This window comes from Arachis ipaensis, chromosome B2 (genome assembly GCF_059453495.1).
Source record: "Arachis ipaensis isolate K30076 ecotype BB chromosome B2, ASM5945349v1, whole genome shotgun sequence".
Taxonomy (NCBI): domain Eukaryota; kingdom Viridiplantae; phylum Streptophyta; class Magnoliopsida; order Fabales; family Fabaceae; genus Arachis; species Arachis ipaensis.
In genome coordinates, this window is record NC_142437.1 from 7684374 (window position 1) to 7703160 (window position 18787).

Below are 18787 nucleotides of genomic sequence, written 5' to 3' on the forward strand. Positions count from 1 at the left end.
CAAGCACACAATAACAGAGCAGAAAAGAGAGAAGTCCGAGGATTACCTGAATTTGTTGCGAAAGCTGGAAGGATGAGAGGAAGATGTTCGAAGAAACTGCAACAACACTCTGGAATTTCTGAGGGAAGAAGAGGGAGATAACAAGGAAATGGAAGAAACAGGAGCGTAAAAAGAAAAAGAGTGGGAGGTAAACTATTTAAAACTGCCACTCAGGAAGCGCGAAAGACTTGGGGGCAAAATAGTACTTACACACGGGGTTTTGCAACCCATTATGAGCATTTAATGCTCGGCACGAGGAACGAAGCGACAAACGGTTGCCTCAGTAACCAAAAGACACGCGCGCAGGGGGCATGTCCCTTCCACGAGCGGCCGACCTAACGATGATGAACGAAACGCGAAGTAACACGCCACTGATAGCTCCCACGACTATCACTGGCGCGTGGGGGCACTGTTACGGCCTGGCCCAAACCCTCCACGGGTCGGCCCGACCCGAGCGCCACCCGACCCGGACGGCCACGGGTGAGGCGCCTCGCAACCAACCCGGACACGCGTCCCAGACAGCTCATTCACGGCTGTGGGAGAATGTCCCAGAGAAAGTGGGCCTGTCCTTGTAGGGCCCACCCCTGACACAATATATAAGGGGAAGGATTTACCTTTCCCCCAAGGTACGTCACACATCATATCACCCTTTCCGCCTGCACATTTACTGACAAGAGCGTCGGAGTGTCTTTGCAGGTGGCACCCCCCCTTTTTACACGAAGTGCTCGGGACCTCGCACTTACCTGACCGGCTACCCGAAACCGGACGAGACCCCACCATCTGCAGGACTCCAACACGAACCGTCCGGTACCTGACCTACTAAACAATTTTTTTTTTTTTGGATTTTTTTTAAATAAATGAATTTTTTTTATGATCGGGTAACTGCAAAAGTGAGCGCCGCGTAATTTTGGGAACATGACGAGGCAAGTTAAGGTTTACGAAATCAAGCAAAGGTCAATAATTTTTCATGGAGGTTTGTAATCTTTAGACACTCCTAGATTATTTGCTTAGGTCATTAGAGATGTACCAAAAAAAGGTGAATGGGAAATAATAAAGGAAGAAATTGACAATTCACAATGAAAGAGACACACCTTTACAGAAGACTTGTATTCTTCTATGTAAGCAATCTCGTCACAGATTCTTTTGTCATTTTCTGAATAGCAATGCTTATTATTATTCAATTATTCATGAGTAAATTATCATTTTTATTCACAAAAATTGAAAACGGTGACATATCTACTCATAAAAAAAGAAAATTACTATTTGTACCCATAAAACATGAGTTTCATATAACAAAATTATTCAAACACTAAAAAATCACATAAAAATTTCAAGTTACCCTTATCATCATCTACATCATATTTTTCCCTCCACCACTACTAACCTCATCCTCTCTCTCTCCTTCCATTTTCTGAGCTCGTCGCCCCGCCAGAGTCCGTCAACTCTGCCAACTCCTTCCTCTCTTCTCTATTTTTCTCTCTTTCCTTCTATATTTTGCTTCTCTCTCTTCTACTTCTTCGAATGGTTGCGTGATGTAGGTTCAGTAGTCTCTGAGTTTGTAGACTGGGGAAGAGCGGATAGAACCGCAGACTGGACAGGGGTTGGAGCTCTGTGTCAGCGAGAGATGGAGGGCTAGTTAGAACGGGTTGGGGCAGCGGTAGCGATCAGGCAACGGCAGTGACTCTAGGGTTGTAAAAGGCGGCGAAAATAGAAGGCGACAGTGGTCCTGGGCTCGCGGAGATAAGGCGAGGGGAAGAAGAAGAAGAAAGAGAGAGAGAAAGGGTGGAGGAGGAAAGAAAGGGGGAAAAGACGCGGCGGCGGCGAGTGGAGGTTGGGTGGGACTTGACGGCGCCAGCGACTATTGAGTGCCGCGGCGGTGGTTACGCAGAGGAGCTAAGAAGGGGCGAGAGAGAGGAAGAAGAGTGAAAATCGGGTGAGGAGGGACAGCTTGGTGTTCACCGGTGGTGGTGTGGTGGTCTCAGACAATTTGCTTTTTCTATTGCTGTTGTTGTTGCTTTATGTGAAGAAGATGATAATGGAGGTATAATAGTGGTGGTGGTGATGGTAGTGATGAAGAAAATAAGGTGGTGGTGCCTTTGAATTGAGTGATGATGGTAATTAGGATTTAGGGTGGTAGTGAGGAAGAATTTCGGTGGTAGGTTCGGGATTGAAAAAGTGGCGGTGTGGAGTAAGTGGTGGTAGTGGGGTAATTTGAAAATTTTAAATATTTTTTTTGAATTTGGATAATTTTATTAGCAAAAAATTATATTTCATGGGTACAAATGACAATTTCCTTTTTCTATAGGTAGATATGTTAACATTTTTAACTTTTATGAATACAAATAATAATTTACTTATTATTCATATTAATTATTAACCAGTGGCTTATTCTATTTTTCTTCTTTGGCACATAGATAATCCTTACATTAGAATTTGCATGTTTAGGTAATACATTAATTTAATAGCTTGAAAGGACAGAGATGCCAATGAAAGTGATAGTATTGTAGTATATATTTTATTTGATTAGGCTGCCCTCCTGTTTGATGCATGCTTATTTAATTTAGAATAAACTACTTAGATAAGCTAAAGGTATGAAAATTTATTTATATCATTTAAAGTATAAAATGATAAGTGGATTTTTTAAAAGTAATTTTTATATAAATCGAATCAGAATAATTTAAATTACATTTTTTAGTAGTAAATTAAATTAGGCTATATAAATTTATCAAGGGAGGTTTAGATACATATAAATTGAATTAGACTGATGATCAAATTTATATATTATTGGTATGTTTCTAAGTAAATCGAAATAGCTTAATTCGATTTACTTTATTGGAGATCAACATTCATAAATTGAATTATGGTAGGTAGATTTATTATAGTTTTAGTAACATTTTAAAAAAAAATATTTTTTTGATAAAATTTATGGTAAAAAAAAATATAGAATAGGTGATATAGAATATAACCTAGAGTAAGATAGAAAATTAAAGAAAAGAGACTTTTCTACTTCAATTTGATTTCCTAATGCAATAATTAAGGAAATCACTCTACCACTCTCCTGTTTATACCCAACTTTCTCAAAGAAACTCAAAGAAATTTTCATTCATCAAAATTAAGAAAAAAAAAAGTGGCTATCAAGTTTTAAAACAAACAAAACAAACTAAAATAAAATAAACATAAAATAAATACTAAGAAAGTGATGCCTATTTAATTCATCTTAACTAATGGGAGTCTTCAATGCATCTTGTAGATAGTAGGACGTTTGACTTTCCATAATCGTTGATCATTCTCTTGTCCAATTCTTAGTTGTTACTCTTATAATTAGACCAATTGACATATGATAGTTCTTAATTTATCTCACAAAATTTGTATCAATGGGTTATTTTAAATTATCTTTAGTTTTAATCCTCTTGTCATTTTTTTTCAAAATCTGGTAAAATATGGAAGGTATGTACATCTCTGGGCTTATTGTACACATGTAATGTACTTGGTGATCCAGACATTCGAATTCAAGCTTTTAATTTTTTTTTCTAAAATATCATATATATAATTTTATAAAAAGTGTTAGAATCATTAATAGACTTTGATTCATTTTTATGTTATTTTAAATTCTATCAATTTTATCAAAAGATGTTTTTTTTTTTTAAATGTTGCTGAAACTATAGTAAATATGCCTACTCTAATTCAATTTATGCATGTTGATCTCCAACAAAATAAATCGAATTAAGCTACTTCAATTTACTTGAAAGCATACCAACTATGCATAAATCTGATCAGCCTAATTCGATTTACTTAATGCATGTGTAAATCGAAATTGCCTAATTTGATTTATGTGTATCTAAACCTCTCCTAATAAATCTATGTAGCCTAATTCGATTTACTACTAAAATTATAATTCGAATTACTCTGATTCAATTTACATAGAAACTGCCTTTGAAAGATCTATGTACCATTTTATGCTTTGAGTGATATAAGTAATATTTCTATGTCTTTAATTTATTTAAGTAGTTTACCCTTTAATTTATATCACAAAAATTACATACTAGAACAGAAAATTAAATAATATACTATATACCATAAGAGGTCCAACAAAAATTTTAATAATATACCATATACTATATACTAGATGTAACTATATAAGTCAAGAGATTTACACTGTCAAATAATTTTATATGGGTTATGAATTTCATAACTCAACAGTTAGTGTTATATTATTTGATAATTAAACATATTAATTTTTAGAAAATTTGAAAAATCATAAATACATAAATGGTCATATTTATTTGTATTTTTAAACTAAAATATCTATAAAACAAAGTATTATGAGTAGAGTTTAATTTTGATGTACTAATAGTGTAAAACATTTACACAGTCGTACAATTATATCTGTTTTTTTGGATGATCATTCATGCAGTCAATGTGAAAGGTAGTTATTTTTACTAATATGGTGTTACGTAATTGAATGCACGTGTAAAATTATTTTACACTGACAGTGCATCAAAATTAAATTCTTATGTGATGAAACTACTAGAACTTGAAAAGGGGGAGTTCAATCAAGTTGAATTCAGAAGTGAACTTCTTTTGCTCTATTTTTTTGCGGAAGCTGATTATGCAAGAAATTTTTTTCTTTTTATCTCTAAAACCAGAAATAAACAGAGAAGAGAAGAAAAGAATGAGGCCAATATGTATCTTGGTTCGGTTTTCTAGTGCCATGAAATCTACATCCAGTCTCCACCATAATCATGGTAGAATTTTCACTATAATCAACCAGATTACATACACCAATACTAATGAATTACAATTTAATTCATCTAGTATCAAATTCTAAGTTTATACCCAAGCCTAGCTACCACCAAGTGATGTTCCAACTTGACAAAGAAAAATCCACTGGTTCAATCAACCACCAAGTGCTATCCCAACTTGGAAAGGGGAACTAAACCTTAGTTCAATAAAACCAAATTACACAGAAACTATATTAGTTTTTTCATGCATCTCTCTTGTCTCTTCTCTCATGACTTTTTCATATTTTTCTACTCACCATAACAAGCCTTTTTCTTAATTATAGAATGATAACATTAGATAGCCATAACACTAAAATTTCGACTGAAGCTCAATGTTGAAGGAAAAAGATTCCTGCTCAAGTGTGAAGAATGATGTTCAAATGCTACTCTCTTTTCCTTGTCTTCAAATGATATTGTGAGTCCAGTTTTATAGGATGCAGCTTGCTCTTCAAATTTTCTTCACTACCTCTTCCAATTCCTGGTTTATTCTTCCCGTTGCAGCTGTCTTCTTTGGCATGAAATACTTTTTCACTTTGCTCCACAACCTCTGTTGTCCTTGTATTTTGTTGTTGCCCTACCAACCTTTGAAATTTTGATCATTTGCTGTTCTTGGAGTTGCTGTCTTCCTTGGCAGGCAAAGCTTTTTCCATTTTGTGCCAATACAGTTGCTGCTCAATGCACTGCATTTTTATTTTGCTCTTTCAAACTCAGTTAGTGGCCTTCTGTAGTTTGATCTTGTAATGTCCTTGTGTCCTTATTGTCTCTTACTTCTTTTCTAACATTACCAACTGTCCCATTTGCTTTTTCTTCTTTGGTCAACTATGAATTGTTGAATCCTTTCTCTTAGTTTCATGAAACTGATGTGTTGCTCACCATTACATGTGAGATGAAGCTTGTTCTTCAAATATAATGGGCTGATGTCTTGATTTGGCTGAAGCAACATGAGCTGGGCTGAGATGAACATCTTGGGCCTGTAACACTAATACATATAGTAACCACACTTTGGACTTTTAACCCAATGATAAATGTTTGTAATCACATTAACTTAACAAAATTAATTCTAACTCAACAATCTCCTCCTTATGACAAATATGATAAAAGAGGATAAATGAAATTGAAATTAAAATTTAATTTAAATGGAGTAAGAACACTTCTCTTTGATGCTCATTTGAACTGAATATGGATGAGTATTGTTCCCCCTCAATGTCAGCATATCTCCCCTTAATCATGACTTTCTCTTGAAATAGAAAATGCTCAAAGTAGCCAAAAACCAACACCAAAGCAATATAGTATAGCAACAATAGTAGAGAGCAAATAATCAACTATCACAAGAACTATGAAAAATATGCAGCAGCAAATTGACACTGAACACATGCTGCCTATCATGTAGAAGATAGTATAAGCATTAAGTATCAAAGGTCTCATAATAGAGTTTTTTTTCTTTTCTTTTCCTTTTGTCATCAAAGAATAAAAACAAAGAACCTGCAAAAAAGTGTTAGAAGCATAAAAGTAGCAGCCAATAAGCAATCAGGGCAGAGTATTAAGAAAGAGTTTGAAGAGTCTAGATCAGAAATGAGATAATCTAGACATCAAAGTTGGTATCGTTCGAGGCTTCATCATCCTCATTTTTAGAGATAATGAAACCAACTTCAATGTATTTAGCAATGTTTTGAAGGATGCGAATATGGTCTTTGGTCTTCTTGAGAGCAGATTCAGCCATTCCTTCAGCACTCTTGCATTCAGCTTAATGTTAATGAGAAGATCAGATAAGTTCACAAACTCTTAAAATACATCTTTCACAATCCCAGCTAAACTTTTGATCTTGGCAGAATTAGATTTAAGAACCAATATTAATGAAGTAAAGCAATTTTTGAATGAACACATTTATGCATTTGCCTTAACAAAATATAAACAAATGAAATGAAAATTTTAGAAAACATAATCAGTATGTCATAAATGAAAAGCGCTGAAAAAAGTAATACTTATAGAATACTGGTCAGTTTTATGTAAGTGCAAAGGTCTAAGCTTAAACAATGTTAAAAAATTTAAAAAGAAACAGTTTTACAACTGTGACTCAAGGTACATGTAATACACCATGTATCAGAAAAATAAATCTAATTAAAAAATAATATGAAAATAATTATTTTAAGGGATAAGTACTGTTTTGGTCCCTAACGTTGAGGGTCAGAATCGAAACCGTCCCTGGTGTAATTTTGGATTTAAAATCATCCTTAACATTTTTTCGTATTAAAATTGTCTTTTTTAATAAAATTTTTAATTTTATTCCTAAACTACCCCTATTTTAATAAAAAAAATGCGTTTTGGGGGAGGGGGGGCAAAGGAAACGCGTTTTTGTTGGGGGGGAAGGAAATGCGGGAGGGAGGGGAAGAGGCCATCGCCACAGCCGCCGCCACCATCCGACACGTGCATCGTCGCCAGTCCGCCCACGAGCCGCCGCCAGAACCACGAATAGAGGAAGACGTCGCCGTCGTTCATGCATGCTTCTGCCGCCACCGTGGAGTGCGTCGCCAGGAAGGGGAGCCCGAGCTGCCGATCTACCCAGCTGTGGAGTGCGTCGCCGCCGTTCATGCATGCTCCTGCCATCGCCGATCTACCCAGCTGCCGTCGCTCTGTCGCCCACGAGCTGCCGGTGGTCCTACTTCGCCTTCTGCATCTACTTCTTTGTGCTTTGAATTTTTGATTTGGCTTTGTACTTCTCTGTTGATTTGGCTTTGTGCTTGAATTTTCTGCTTCTGCTTCTCTTTGTTAAATTTTCTGCTTTGTGATTTGAGTTTTTGCTTCTAATTCTCCATCGTTGAATTTGTGCTTCTTCTCTTTCTTGTTGAATTTTCTACTTTCTGTTTCTGCTTGTGTTGATTTAGTTATTGAATTTGTGTTGATTTGTTGAATTTCTGATTCCTTTGATTTGTTGAATTTGTGTTCATTTCATTGATGTTGTTATTCTTGGAGGTGGAGGTGGAGGTGGAGGTGGAGGTGTTGGTGTTGGTGCCGGTGTTGGTGCCGGTTCCGGTGCCAGTGCCGGTAGTGGAGGTAAAGGTGCCGGTGCCGGTGGTGGAAGTAAAGGTGCCAGTAGTGGTAAGGGTATTTTTGTCCGGAAAAAATTAAAAGGACGATTTTAATACGAAAAAAACGTTAAGGATGATTTTAAATCCAAAATTACACCAGGGATGGTTTCAATTCTGACCCTCAACGTTAGGGACCAAAACAATACTTATCCCTTATTTTAAATACAAGTTCAAGGTTGGCCCAACAAAATCAAGCACATATGGCCCATTCAGTTGTTTTGAGTTTTATATTGCTACCTTGATAAAAGATGTCCCTCTCAATATTGAATGGAAATTTGTAGGCGTTTATTTAAATGGCAATGAGAATATTCGGTTATCCCAGTTCCAAGAAATCTCTTTAGTGCTCTCCCAATTCTAAGATAAATCGGTTATTGTTGGTGATTTCAATTCTATTATTGATCAAGGTGAGAAACTTGGTGGAAGATTTGTTTCTATGGAGGAAGTAAAAAGAGCTACTTTTATTATCCACCCTCAGAGTGCACCAAGAGAGAACGGTATAACAGTTAAATTCTTCCAATTCTACTGGAATATAGTGGGAGAAGACGCGTTCTAGACTGTGAGGAGTTTCTTTGCTGGAGGTAGAATTTTGAAAAGTTTTAGCCACATTAATATCTGTCTAATACCAAAGGTCCCAGATGCGAGTGATATGACTCAGATAAGGCCCATCAGTTTGTCCTCTATTGTCTACAAAATTATTTCAAAGGTACTAGTCCACAGACTCCAAAGATGTATGAACAAGGTAATTAGCCCTACTTAAAGTGCATTATTGAAAGGTAGACTTATTTCTGATAACATTCTTATACCACACGAATGTATGCACTACTTTAAACAAAAGAAGTGATGCTTGAAATACGAAATGACACTCAAACTTGATATGAGTAAAGCCTATGATAAGGTGGAGTGACATTTTCTATGGTTTATTATGGAGAAGTTGCGCTTTGAATCGAGATTCATTGACTGGGTTCGTGAATTGTTGACAACTGTTTCTTGTTGTTGAAGGTCAACCCTATGATTTTTTAAACCAAATAGAGGCATCCATCAAGGTGACCCTCTATCGCTTTTTCTTTTCTTATTATGTGCAGAAGAACTTTCCTTCTTGCTACACAAAGCAGAGCAAAACTATCTCATTCAGAGAATTCAGATAAACAGAAGATACCCAACTATAAATCACTTGCTATTTGCTGATGATTCCATTCTATTCAGTAAAGTCTCAGAAAATAGTTGTGCCTCTATTTTAGAATTATTGGAATCTTATGAGAGTTGCAGTGGGCAAAGAGTCAATCTTAATAAACCGGCCCTGTTATTCAGTAATAAGATTCCAGAGCTGACTAGAACCTCTCTAACAGCCCAGTTGAATATTTCTCACATAGGTGCACAAGATAAATATTTAGGTCTATCTTCCCTTGTCAACCGCTCTAAGAAAGCCACCTTCAACTCAATTAAATAAGGTTCTCAAAAGGACACAAGGATGGAAAAGGTGCTTGTTATCTAATGAAGAAAACCAGGTATTCTTCTGGGATAAGATGACTAGGCCTAAGAAAGAAGGAGGACTTGATTTCAAAGATCTCAGGGTTTAAAACCTGGCTCTTTTGGTGGGTAAATAGTGCTAAAAATCATGACCCAACCTAACTCTCTTTTTTCTAAAATACTTAAAGGTAAATACTTCAGATTTAATTCTATCTTTACAGCAGAAATAGAAAACTTACTTTCTTGGGGTTGACAAAGTATTCTTGAAGGGAGACGAGTTGTAGAGAAAGGTATTAGTTGGAAAGTAAGTTCTGGTAATATCCGAATCTTCAGTGAACTATGGCTCCCTCCTCCTTACCCCTTCACTGTTCTACCATCTGTGAAACTATTATCAAATAGTTACCATCTGTTATGGGTGAAAGAACTATTTTTGTCAAATAAACAATGGAACCAAATATTAATCTCAAATTTTTTTCCTCTAGAAATTGCTCAACGAATCCTCTTCATAACCCAAGAGAAGGTGAAGACACAATTCAATGGGTAATAAAATGAGCAAAAACATGTGATGTTGCATTAGGATACATGATTGCTTACCAATTTTACCATACCTCCATTGAATTTTGTTCGAACTTCATGCAACAGAGGCCAGTTTGGAGCCATTTATGGAAGCCGAAAATTCCTCACAAGATTTTTCTCTTTGCGTGAAAAATCCTCCATGGTAAGCTTCATGTTCTGCTTCTCATCCACTAGCCGTTCTCATCCACTCCGGCAACTTGTCCAATCTGTAAGTTAGCTCCAGAATCAGTTATGCACTGTCTATTCTTCTGTGACGATGCTAACCTAGTGTGTAAGAATAATCTTTTGGCTTACCTCATTCCGGACCAAAGATGTTCCTTGTTCTTTGACTGTTGGAGGGATTCGGTGTTACATACTAGACTTCATGGAACAAGCCATCAAAGAGCTCGATTGATTTTGATTATAGTTTGGAATATTTGGAAGGAGATGTGTCGGCAAGTCTTCGAGCATGTCCAGGAACCTCTGAAAAAAGTGCAAGCAACATCGCTTAAGTTGAACCAAGAGCCTCCAAAATATAATCGACTATGACTATGACGACGATGATGATGACATTCCCGTTAGTAATAAGATGCGTAGTTCCCAAAACTATGTGCAGCAGGTTAAGAAATTATAGATGTCGGAAAGTGCTTCAAAACATAACTTACTCCCTTCTTTGAAAGAGAAAGAGACTTCTATAACACATTTGAAAGGAAAAGAGATATTTTCGGTTCAGTATTTAGAGGAATGCCAAAATAAAAGGGAAGCTATAAATCAGAAATTTCCCTTCCTAGAGAAAGATATTGAGGAACTCTCGAAAAAGCTTAAAAGCAAGAAGAAACAATTTGATTCTATTCACAGACAATTGAGTTCATATTCTTCAAAGAAGTAAAAAAGAAAGAGTATGAAGGGCTGCAAAGAGGCATCCAAGGACGGATAAAGGAGCTTTAGTCAAAAGAAAAGCGATTTTCTGCGCGAATGGAAGACATTGAATTGAAGGAGAGGCAAATTGACGAACGAATGAAGAAATTCTATTCAAAAAAGAAGCAATTTGAAAGCTAATTGGAGGAAGTTGAATCAATTATAAAGAAATATGAAAGCAAATTGAACAAAATCCTATTCAAAGAAAAGCAAGTTGAAGCTCAATCAAAGGAGCTTAAGGCTAAAATGATGCAGCATGAAGCATTTGTAAAATCATTCAAAGAGCAAAAACAGGAAGGTAAAAAATTTTCTTGTTTTTAGTTTGTTTTGAACATCACTGCAAATGTCTTTTCAATGCAAAAAATCTGCTTAGATATGCTAGAAGTTTATTGTAATTTAAACTTCTGTTGTGACCTAATTGTAATTATTTATAAATTATTAATGACTTAATATCATCCGTTAATTCTAATGTTTGATGGACACATTAGATTTAAAGGTAATAACACATAAGAGGTGGTCCTCTCTCTACCTCTAGACACAACGTCTTTTACCGTTTTTACTCACTGAAAATACTGAGAAACTGCCATCTTGATGAACGTCTGCAAGGAAAGGAAAGGGAGAGAAACCAGTCTTAAAGTTCAACTTTACCATAACCAAAACTCATTATGGCAACTAATCCAAGTATGAAAATTACAACTTTTAAGATCCTAATTAATGCTTCCGCTAAATTAAGTTTACATGTGGTATCAGAGCATGTGTTTTGAAAGTGTGTGATTTTTTCTGATCTAATTATGATGTCCAGATGTTTCTGATTAATTATTTATAGTAGAATTTTAATTAAGTGAGTTTCAAATTCCATGCCATCAAAACGGTATATTTGTGGTTGTATATGTTTTATATGTTTTCTTCTGAATATTTTAATTTGACCATAAATTATACTCATGTATGAATTTAATCTTGAGTTTATGTTTAGTGTTGATGACAATTATGAATTCATTTTGAGTACGTACTCTAGTTTTATGAAAAACCTATAAATATTTTATCTATAGTATTAAGTTTATTTTGACTATTTACTACTTGTGTACACCAAAGTGACCAAGTTATAACGTAAAATGCCAGTATAGTTAATAATATGTTAATTAATTTTAGAATTAGATTTACCCAAAGAAAAATCTCTTCTATTATTAATAGACTTGAAAGAGAAAATTTATTATTTTTGAGTCAGATATATATATTGTCCAAAGATGGTATATGTATTTGGCAGAGAATTTCAATCTTCAAGTAGGATAAATATGGCATTTATTTGTATGTTAGTATATTATAGAATTTTACCCAAAGGTGAATTGTAATATACTTTGTTATGTTCTGTAATTTGAGTAGATGATAAAATTAAAATTAATATGAGCATTGTATGATTAAATGACAGGTATTTCAATTCATTTGCAAGTTTCATCTATTACCATGTTTAATGGCTTAAATTTATCTGAATGGAGTGAACACGTGAAGTTCCATTTAGGTCTTTTAGATCTTGACTTGTCACTTTTGGAGGAGAGACCCATTATCACTGATGATAATGATGAGGATGAGAAGTATGCACTTAAGACATGGGAACATTCTAATAGATTAAGCCTTATGTTTATGCAAATGACTACGACAAGCAATACTAAGACTACCCTTCCACAAACAGAAAGTGCTAAAAAATATCTTACATTTGTGAAAGACCGCTTCTGTTCTGCTGATAAGTCACTTGCTAGTACATTAATGTCACATCTTACGACCATGAAGTTTGATGGGTCTAAGAGCATATGCAAGAGCATACTATTGAGATGACTAATATTGCTACAAAATTAAAGCCACTGGGTATCACAGTTGATGACTCCTTTATGATGCAGTTCATTCTGAACTCACTACCTTCTGAGTATGGAGCTTTTCAAATTAATTATAATTTTATGAAGGAAAAATGGGATGTTAATGAATTGATTAGAAAGCTCATATAGGAAGAAAATAGGCTTAAAAATTGTGGTGGTTATTCTGTCAACTTAGTTCAAGGAGCTGACAAATCAAAAAAGAAATTAAAGACAAAGCCCAAGAATTTTAAGAAGAAAGGATATGCCAATGCAAAACAGTGTCATTTCTGTAAGAAGGAATGACATTTCCAAAAGGATTGTCCTAAACCTAAGACATGGTTCGAAAAGAAAGGTATATTTGAAACATATGTATGTACTTATGAATCAAATTTAATTGATATTCCTCATAATTCTTGGTGGCTTGATTCTGGTACTACAACTCATGTATCTAATGTAATGCAGGGATTTCTTACGATCCAAATCACAAGCCAAAGTAAGATGTTCCTCTACATGGAAAACCGTGTGAAAGTACCAATTGAAGGAATAGAAACTTATCGTTTGGATACAAACTTTCACTTAGATTTACCTAAAACTCTTTATGTACCTTCAATGTCAGGAATTTAATTTCTGTTTCAAAGTTGGACAATTGTGGTTTTTCTTTTAATGGTGGACATGATTGTTTTAATTTATTTAAAAATTTTAATGTTGTTGGTTATGGTGTTTTAATTGATGGCTTATATAAATTAAAACTTCTTGATCAATTTTCTGAATCCTTGCTTATTGAGTACCAAAATGACGTAGTTAGATCAAATATGCTTAAAGAAAGTTCTGCATTCTTGTGGCATAAATGCTTGGGTCACATATCTAAGGAAAGAATAGAAAGATTAGTAAAGAATGAGATTTTAGAAAATCTAAATTTTACTGATCTTGGTTTATGTGTGGATTGTATTAAGAAAAAAACAAACCAAACAAAACAAGAAAGGTGCCACAAGAAGTAGTTAGCTTCTTGAAATTATACACACTGATGTATACAGACCTTTTGATGCTCCATCTATTGGTGGAGAAAAATATTTCATCACTTTTATTGATAATTTTTCACGTTATGGATATGTCTATTTGCTTAAAGAAAAGTCTCAAGCAGTTGATGCTATTGAGATTTATATTAAAGAAGTTGAAAGACAATTAGACAAAAAGGTGAAAGTTGTTAGGTCAGATAGAGGTGGTGAATATTATGGAAAACATAATGAAATAGGATAATATCCTGGTCCATTTGTAAAACTTCTAGAAAGACATGGTATATGTGCACAATACACAATGCCATACACACTACAACAAAATGGTGTGGCAGAAAGGCGTAATCGAACGTTAATGGATATGGTTAGAAGTATGATGAGTAATGTTTCTTTATCCAAATTTTTGTGGATGTATGCATTAAAGACTGTCATGTATTTGCTAAATAGAATTCCTAGTAAGCTGTTTCAAAGACTCCTTTTGAATTATGGACTAATAGGAAACCTAGTTTATGACATTTGCGTGTTTGGGATTGTCCAGCAGAAGTAAGAATATTTAATCCACAAGAAAAGAAATTAGATTCTCGAACAGTAAGTGCCTATTTTATTGGCTATCCAGAGAAGTCTAAAGGGTATATTTTTTATTATCCAAATCATAGTTCAAGAATTGTAGAAACTGGTAATGCCAAATTCTTTGAAAATGGTGAAGTTAGTGGGAGTGAAAATCATCAAAATATAGAAATAAAGGAAATTAAAGTTAATGTTCCTATATATGTTAGTGTTCTTTTATCCACACCTACTCAAAGAGTTGTTCCAACTATTGTTGAACACATTAATTGTGATGAACAAGATTTAAATGATAATGCTCCTAATGAAGAAACTAACTCACAAATATCAGAAAGAAATGAGTCTCTAAAAATACCATTGAGGAGATCTCAAAGGAAAGAAAGTCAGCTATTCCAAGCTATTATGAGACTTATTTACAAGAAGAAGATATTGGGATACCTAAAGATCCAGTTTCATTTACACAAGGCATAAATAGTGATGATTTAGAAAAATGGATTGATGCCATGAAAAAAGAGTTAAAATCCATGGAAGATAACAAAGTTTGGGATATTGTTGCATTGCCAGAATGTGCTAAATGTATTGGTTGTAAATGGGTCTTCAAAGTTAAGCGAGACTCAAAAGGCAATGTTGAACAATATAAAGCTAGACTTGTTGTTAAGGGATTTACTCAAAAGAATGGTGCTGATTATAAAGAAATATTTTTACCTATTTCTAAGAAAGATTCATTTCATATCATTATGGCACTTGTGGCTCATTATGACTTAGAGTTACATCAAATGGATGTAAAAACTGCCTTTTCGAATGTTAATCTTGATGAAGAAGTTTATATGGATAAACTTAAAGGTTTTCCAACGGAAGGAAAAGGTCGTATGGTGTGTAAACTTAAAAAATCAATATATGGACTGAAACAAGTCTCACGACAATGGTATATTAAGTTTAATAATACCATTCTTTCTTTTGGTTTTGAAGAAAATGTTGTTGATGTATGCATATGCCGAAAGGTCAGTGGGAGTAAGTTCATCTTTCTAGTCTTATATGTTGATGATATTTTGCTTGCAACAAATAATTTGGGAATGTTGCGTGAGACTAAAGAATATCTTTCTAGAAACTTTGAAATGAATTATATGGGGGAGGCATCCTATGTGATAGAAATTGAAATTTTTCGTGATAAATCACAAAGATTGTTAGGATTGTCTCAGAAGGCCTATATAAATAAAGTTCTAAAGAGGTTCAATATGAAAAAGTATTCTGCAGGAATTGCATCAATTCAAAAAGGGGACAAATTTAGTCTTATGCAATGCCCAAAAAATGATATAGAACGGAAGTAAATAGAAGGAATTTCATATAGTTCTATAGTGGGAAGTCTTATGTATGTGCAAACTTGCACAAGACTGGACATTAGCTTTGCAGTAGGAATGCTAGCTAGAAGGTATCAAAGTAATCCTGGAATGGATCATTGGAAAGCTGCGAAGAAGGTTTTAAGATATCTTCAAGGTACAAAAAATTATATACTCATGTACAAAAGGTCTAGCTAATTAGAAGTAATTGGTTATTCAGATTCAGATTTTGGTAGATGTGCTGACACAAGAAAGTTTACATTTGGCTACTTATTCTTATTTAGAGAAGTTGCCATATCATGGAAAATCTCCAAGCAAAATGTTGTGGCAACATCTACTATGGAGGCAAAATTTGTAGCATGTTTTGAAGCTACAAATCAAGCTTTATGGTTGCGAAATTTCATTTCAGGACTTAGTATTATTGACTCAATTGTTAGGCCATTGAAAATTTATTGTGATAATTCTGCAGCGGTATTTTTTTCCAAAAATGATAGATATTCTAAAGGTGCCAAGCATATGGAAATAAAGTACTTTGATGTTAAGGAGGAAGTTCGGAAACAAAGAATGTTCATAGAACATGTTAGATCAAAACTTATGCTTGTTGATCCATTAACTAAAGGATTGCAACCAAAGACATTTAAGGAAAATGTACATAAAATAGGTCTTGGTTCTTCTAAATGATGCTAACACTCTGAGCTCACTATGTTTATTTATGTATTTTTTGAACATTGATAGTTTGTTGTTTCTAGTTAAAGTAATATTATTTTATGAGTTATAACATAATGATCTAGAAATTTAACGAGACAAATATAAAATTGTGTTATTTATGTAGCTTGTGTAGTAAGATGCTAGTGATTGTAGTATATGGAAGGAAATGTGTTTCATATTAAATGCATGACTGCCATAACTCACACAAAGTATTTTACCATATTAAAACAATTATGTAACGTGTGAAAATATGATTACACTTAGGCCAAGTGGGAGAATATTAGAAGTTTATTGTAATTTAAACTTCTGTTGTGGCCTAATAGTAATTATTTATAAATTATTAATGACTTAATCTCATCCGTTAATTCTAATGTTTGATGGACACATTAGATTTAAAGATAATAACAGATAAAAAGTGGTCCTCTCTCTGCCTTTAGACACGACATCTTTTATAGTTTTCACTCACTGAAAATACCGAGAAACTGCCATCTTGATGAACGTCTACAAGAAAAGAAAAGGGAGAGAAATCAGTCTTAAAGTCCAACTCTACCATAACCAAAATTCATTATGGCAACCAATTCAGGTATGAAAATTACAACTTTTAAGATCTTAATTAATGCTTCCGCTAAATTAAGGTTACAAGATATTGTAACCAGAACCTTTTTCTTTTTACTATTCTTTATGACTTGAACTTTGCATGCACAATGCACTAGTATTTTGCCTTTTGAAGTAATATAGGACTTAGCTTTCTCTGGTTATTTTCTATAAAATGCATTGTTCTTGCTTTCACGTAGATTTTGTTGAGAATCTTATCAAGAATGAGCAGTATATCAAAGCTGTCAGATTCATTTGTGCATATGACTTGGCAGAGAAGAATCTAGCGGCTGATCCCTTTCGATAACATGTGAACAAGGCAAAATTGACATGTGAGAGCAGTTGCAAAGGAACCTAAGTCTAAGTCTAGTAAGGTTCGTTTTTTCTTCTATTTTCAAGCGTAGCAAGATTGAAATTTAGAACGTAACATTGTGAAATATGATTTGTGTATTTTATATGTTGCATGAAGTTGTATTTCATTATTTTGTGTTACATGGTTGCATTGCATGCTAAATAACATGTTGAACCTGGACTCAAATGAGAGCCGCAAAACAAGAAATCACAAGCCTCAAAATTGTTTTGCAGTGCATTTTGGAGAACAACCATGAATGTGAAGATCTGGTTAAAGAGATTCAACATCACATTCTAGAGGTAGAAAAGCTTAAGAGAATGATTATAATAGCCTCTATCAAAAATAATTTACAATAACTTTTGTAAACTAACATTTTTTTTATCTAATAGCTGCAATAATTAGGTATGCCAATTGTTATGGTTAGACAGAGAAGTCATTTTCTTTTCAGTAATACTAGGGAGGCAAAAAAAATAGACAGAACTTGCTTTATTTAACATTCATTAATTATTGCAACAATTAATTAATGCTAAATAATGCAAATTCTGACTGTTTTGACTAATATTTTTTTGTTGCTAGATATTTCCGTTTTTTTCTGCATGAGCTGAAGAATTCATGAAGGTTTTGTACCTTTTGTAAAGCTTAATAGACATTATTTTTAGAAATCACATAAGGCTGGAAAATTTTGATAAGGAAGAATTATGAGTGCATATAAGAATACGCAGTTTGTTGGGGCAGAAAAACACTTTTCAATGGTGACGAAAAGCATGAGAAGAAACTTTTATAAACTTTTTTAACTCCCAATGGAATTGCATTGATTTTGTTAGGATTTTAGAAGATATGAATTACACGAGACCAGAAACATAAAAAAAATAGAAAAAGTTTAAAGAGTCAACTACAATATAAGTTATCTCAAGCCAATTTTTTGTATTTCTAGTTTTAAAATTCAAAAAATTAGGATAGTGGGGGTTTATTTTTTCTTTTTTATAACAGATTTTTTGTTTTTCAATTAGTTAGCTCTAGTTGACTATCTTTTTAGTTGGTTTCTTAAGGAAACCGAAATAAATAATATTGGTACAAGAAAATTTATGTGATTCTAAAAGTTTACTAACAAACTAATAACTAAATATTTTATTATAAAATATGACAAAAATTTAAAATAGTTATAATCCTATCTTTACCAAATATTTAAAAAAAAAATCAAACTGGAAATGATAACAAACCACACAAATTCATATCAAATATATCTAAATACTTATTGATATTAAACCAAATGGTATATACAATCAATCTCACAAAAGAAACTCAAACAAACCAGTAACTCTTTGCCAAGAAGCAATAGCTCAAATGGCATAGTCTCTCCATACTCAATTAAGAGGTTGCGGGTTCGAGTCTCCATATCTTCGGTAAAAAAAAAAAAAAAAAACCAGTAACTCTTTATTCAAGACCCACGATTTTCGGATACTTCTTTGGCCAATGCTACTACTTCTATTTATAATAGTTAGGAAAATATAAAATGATTTTATAAG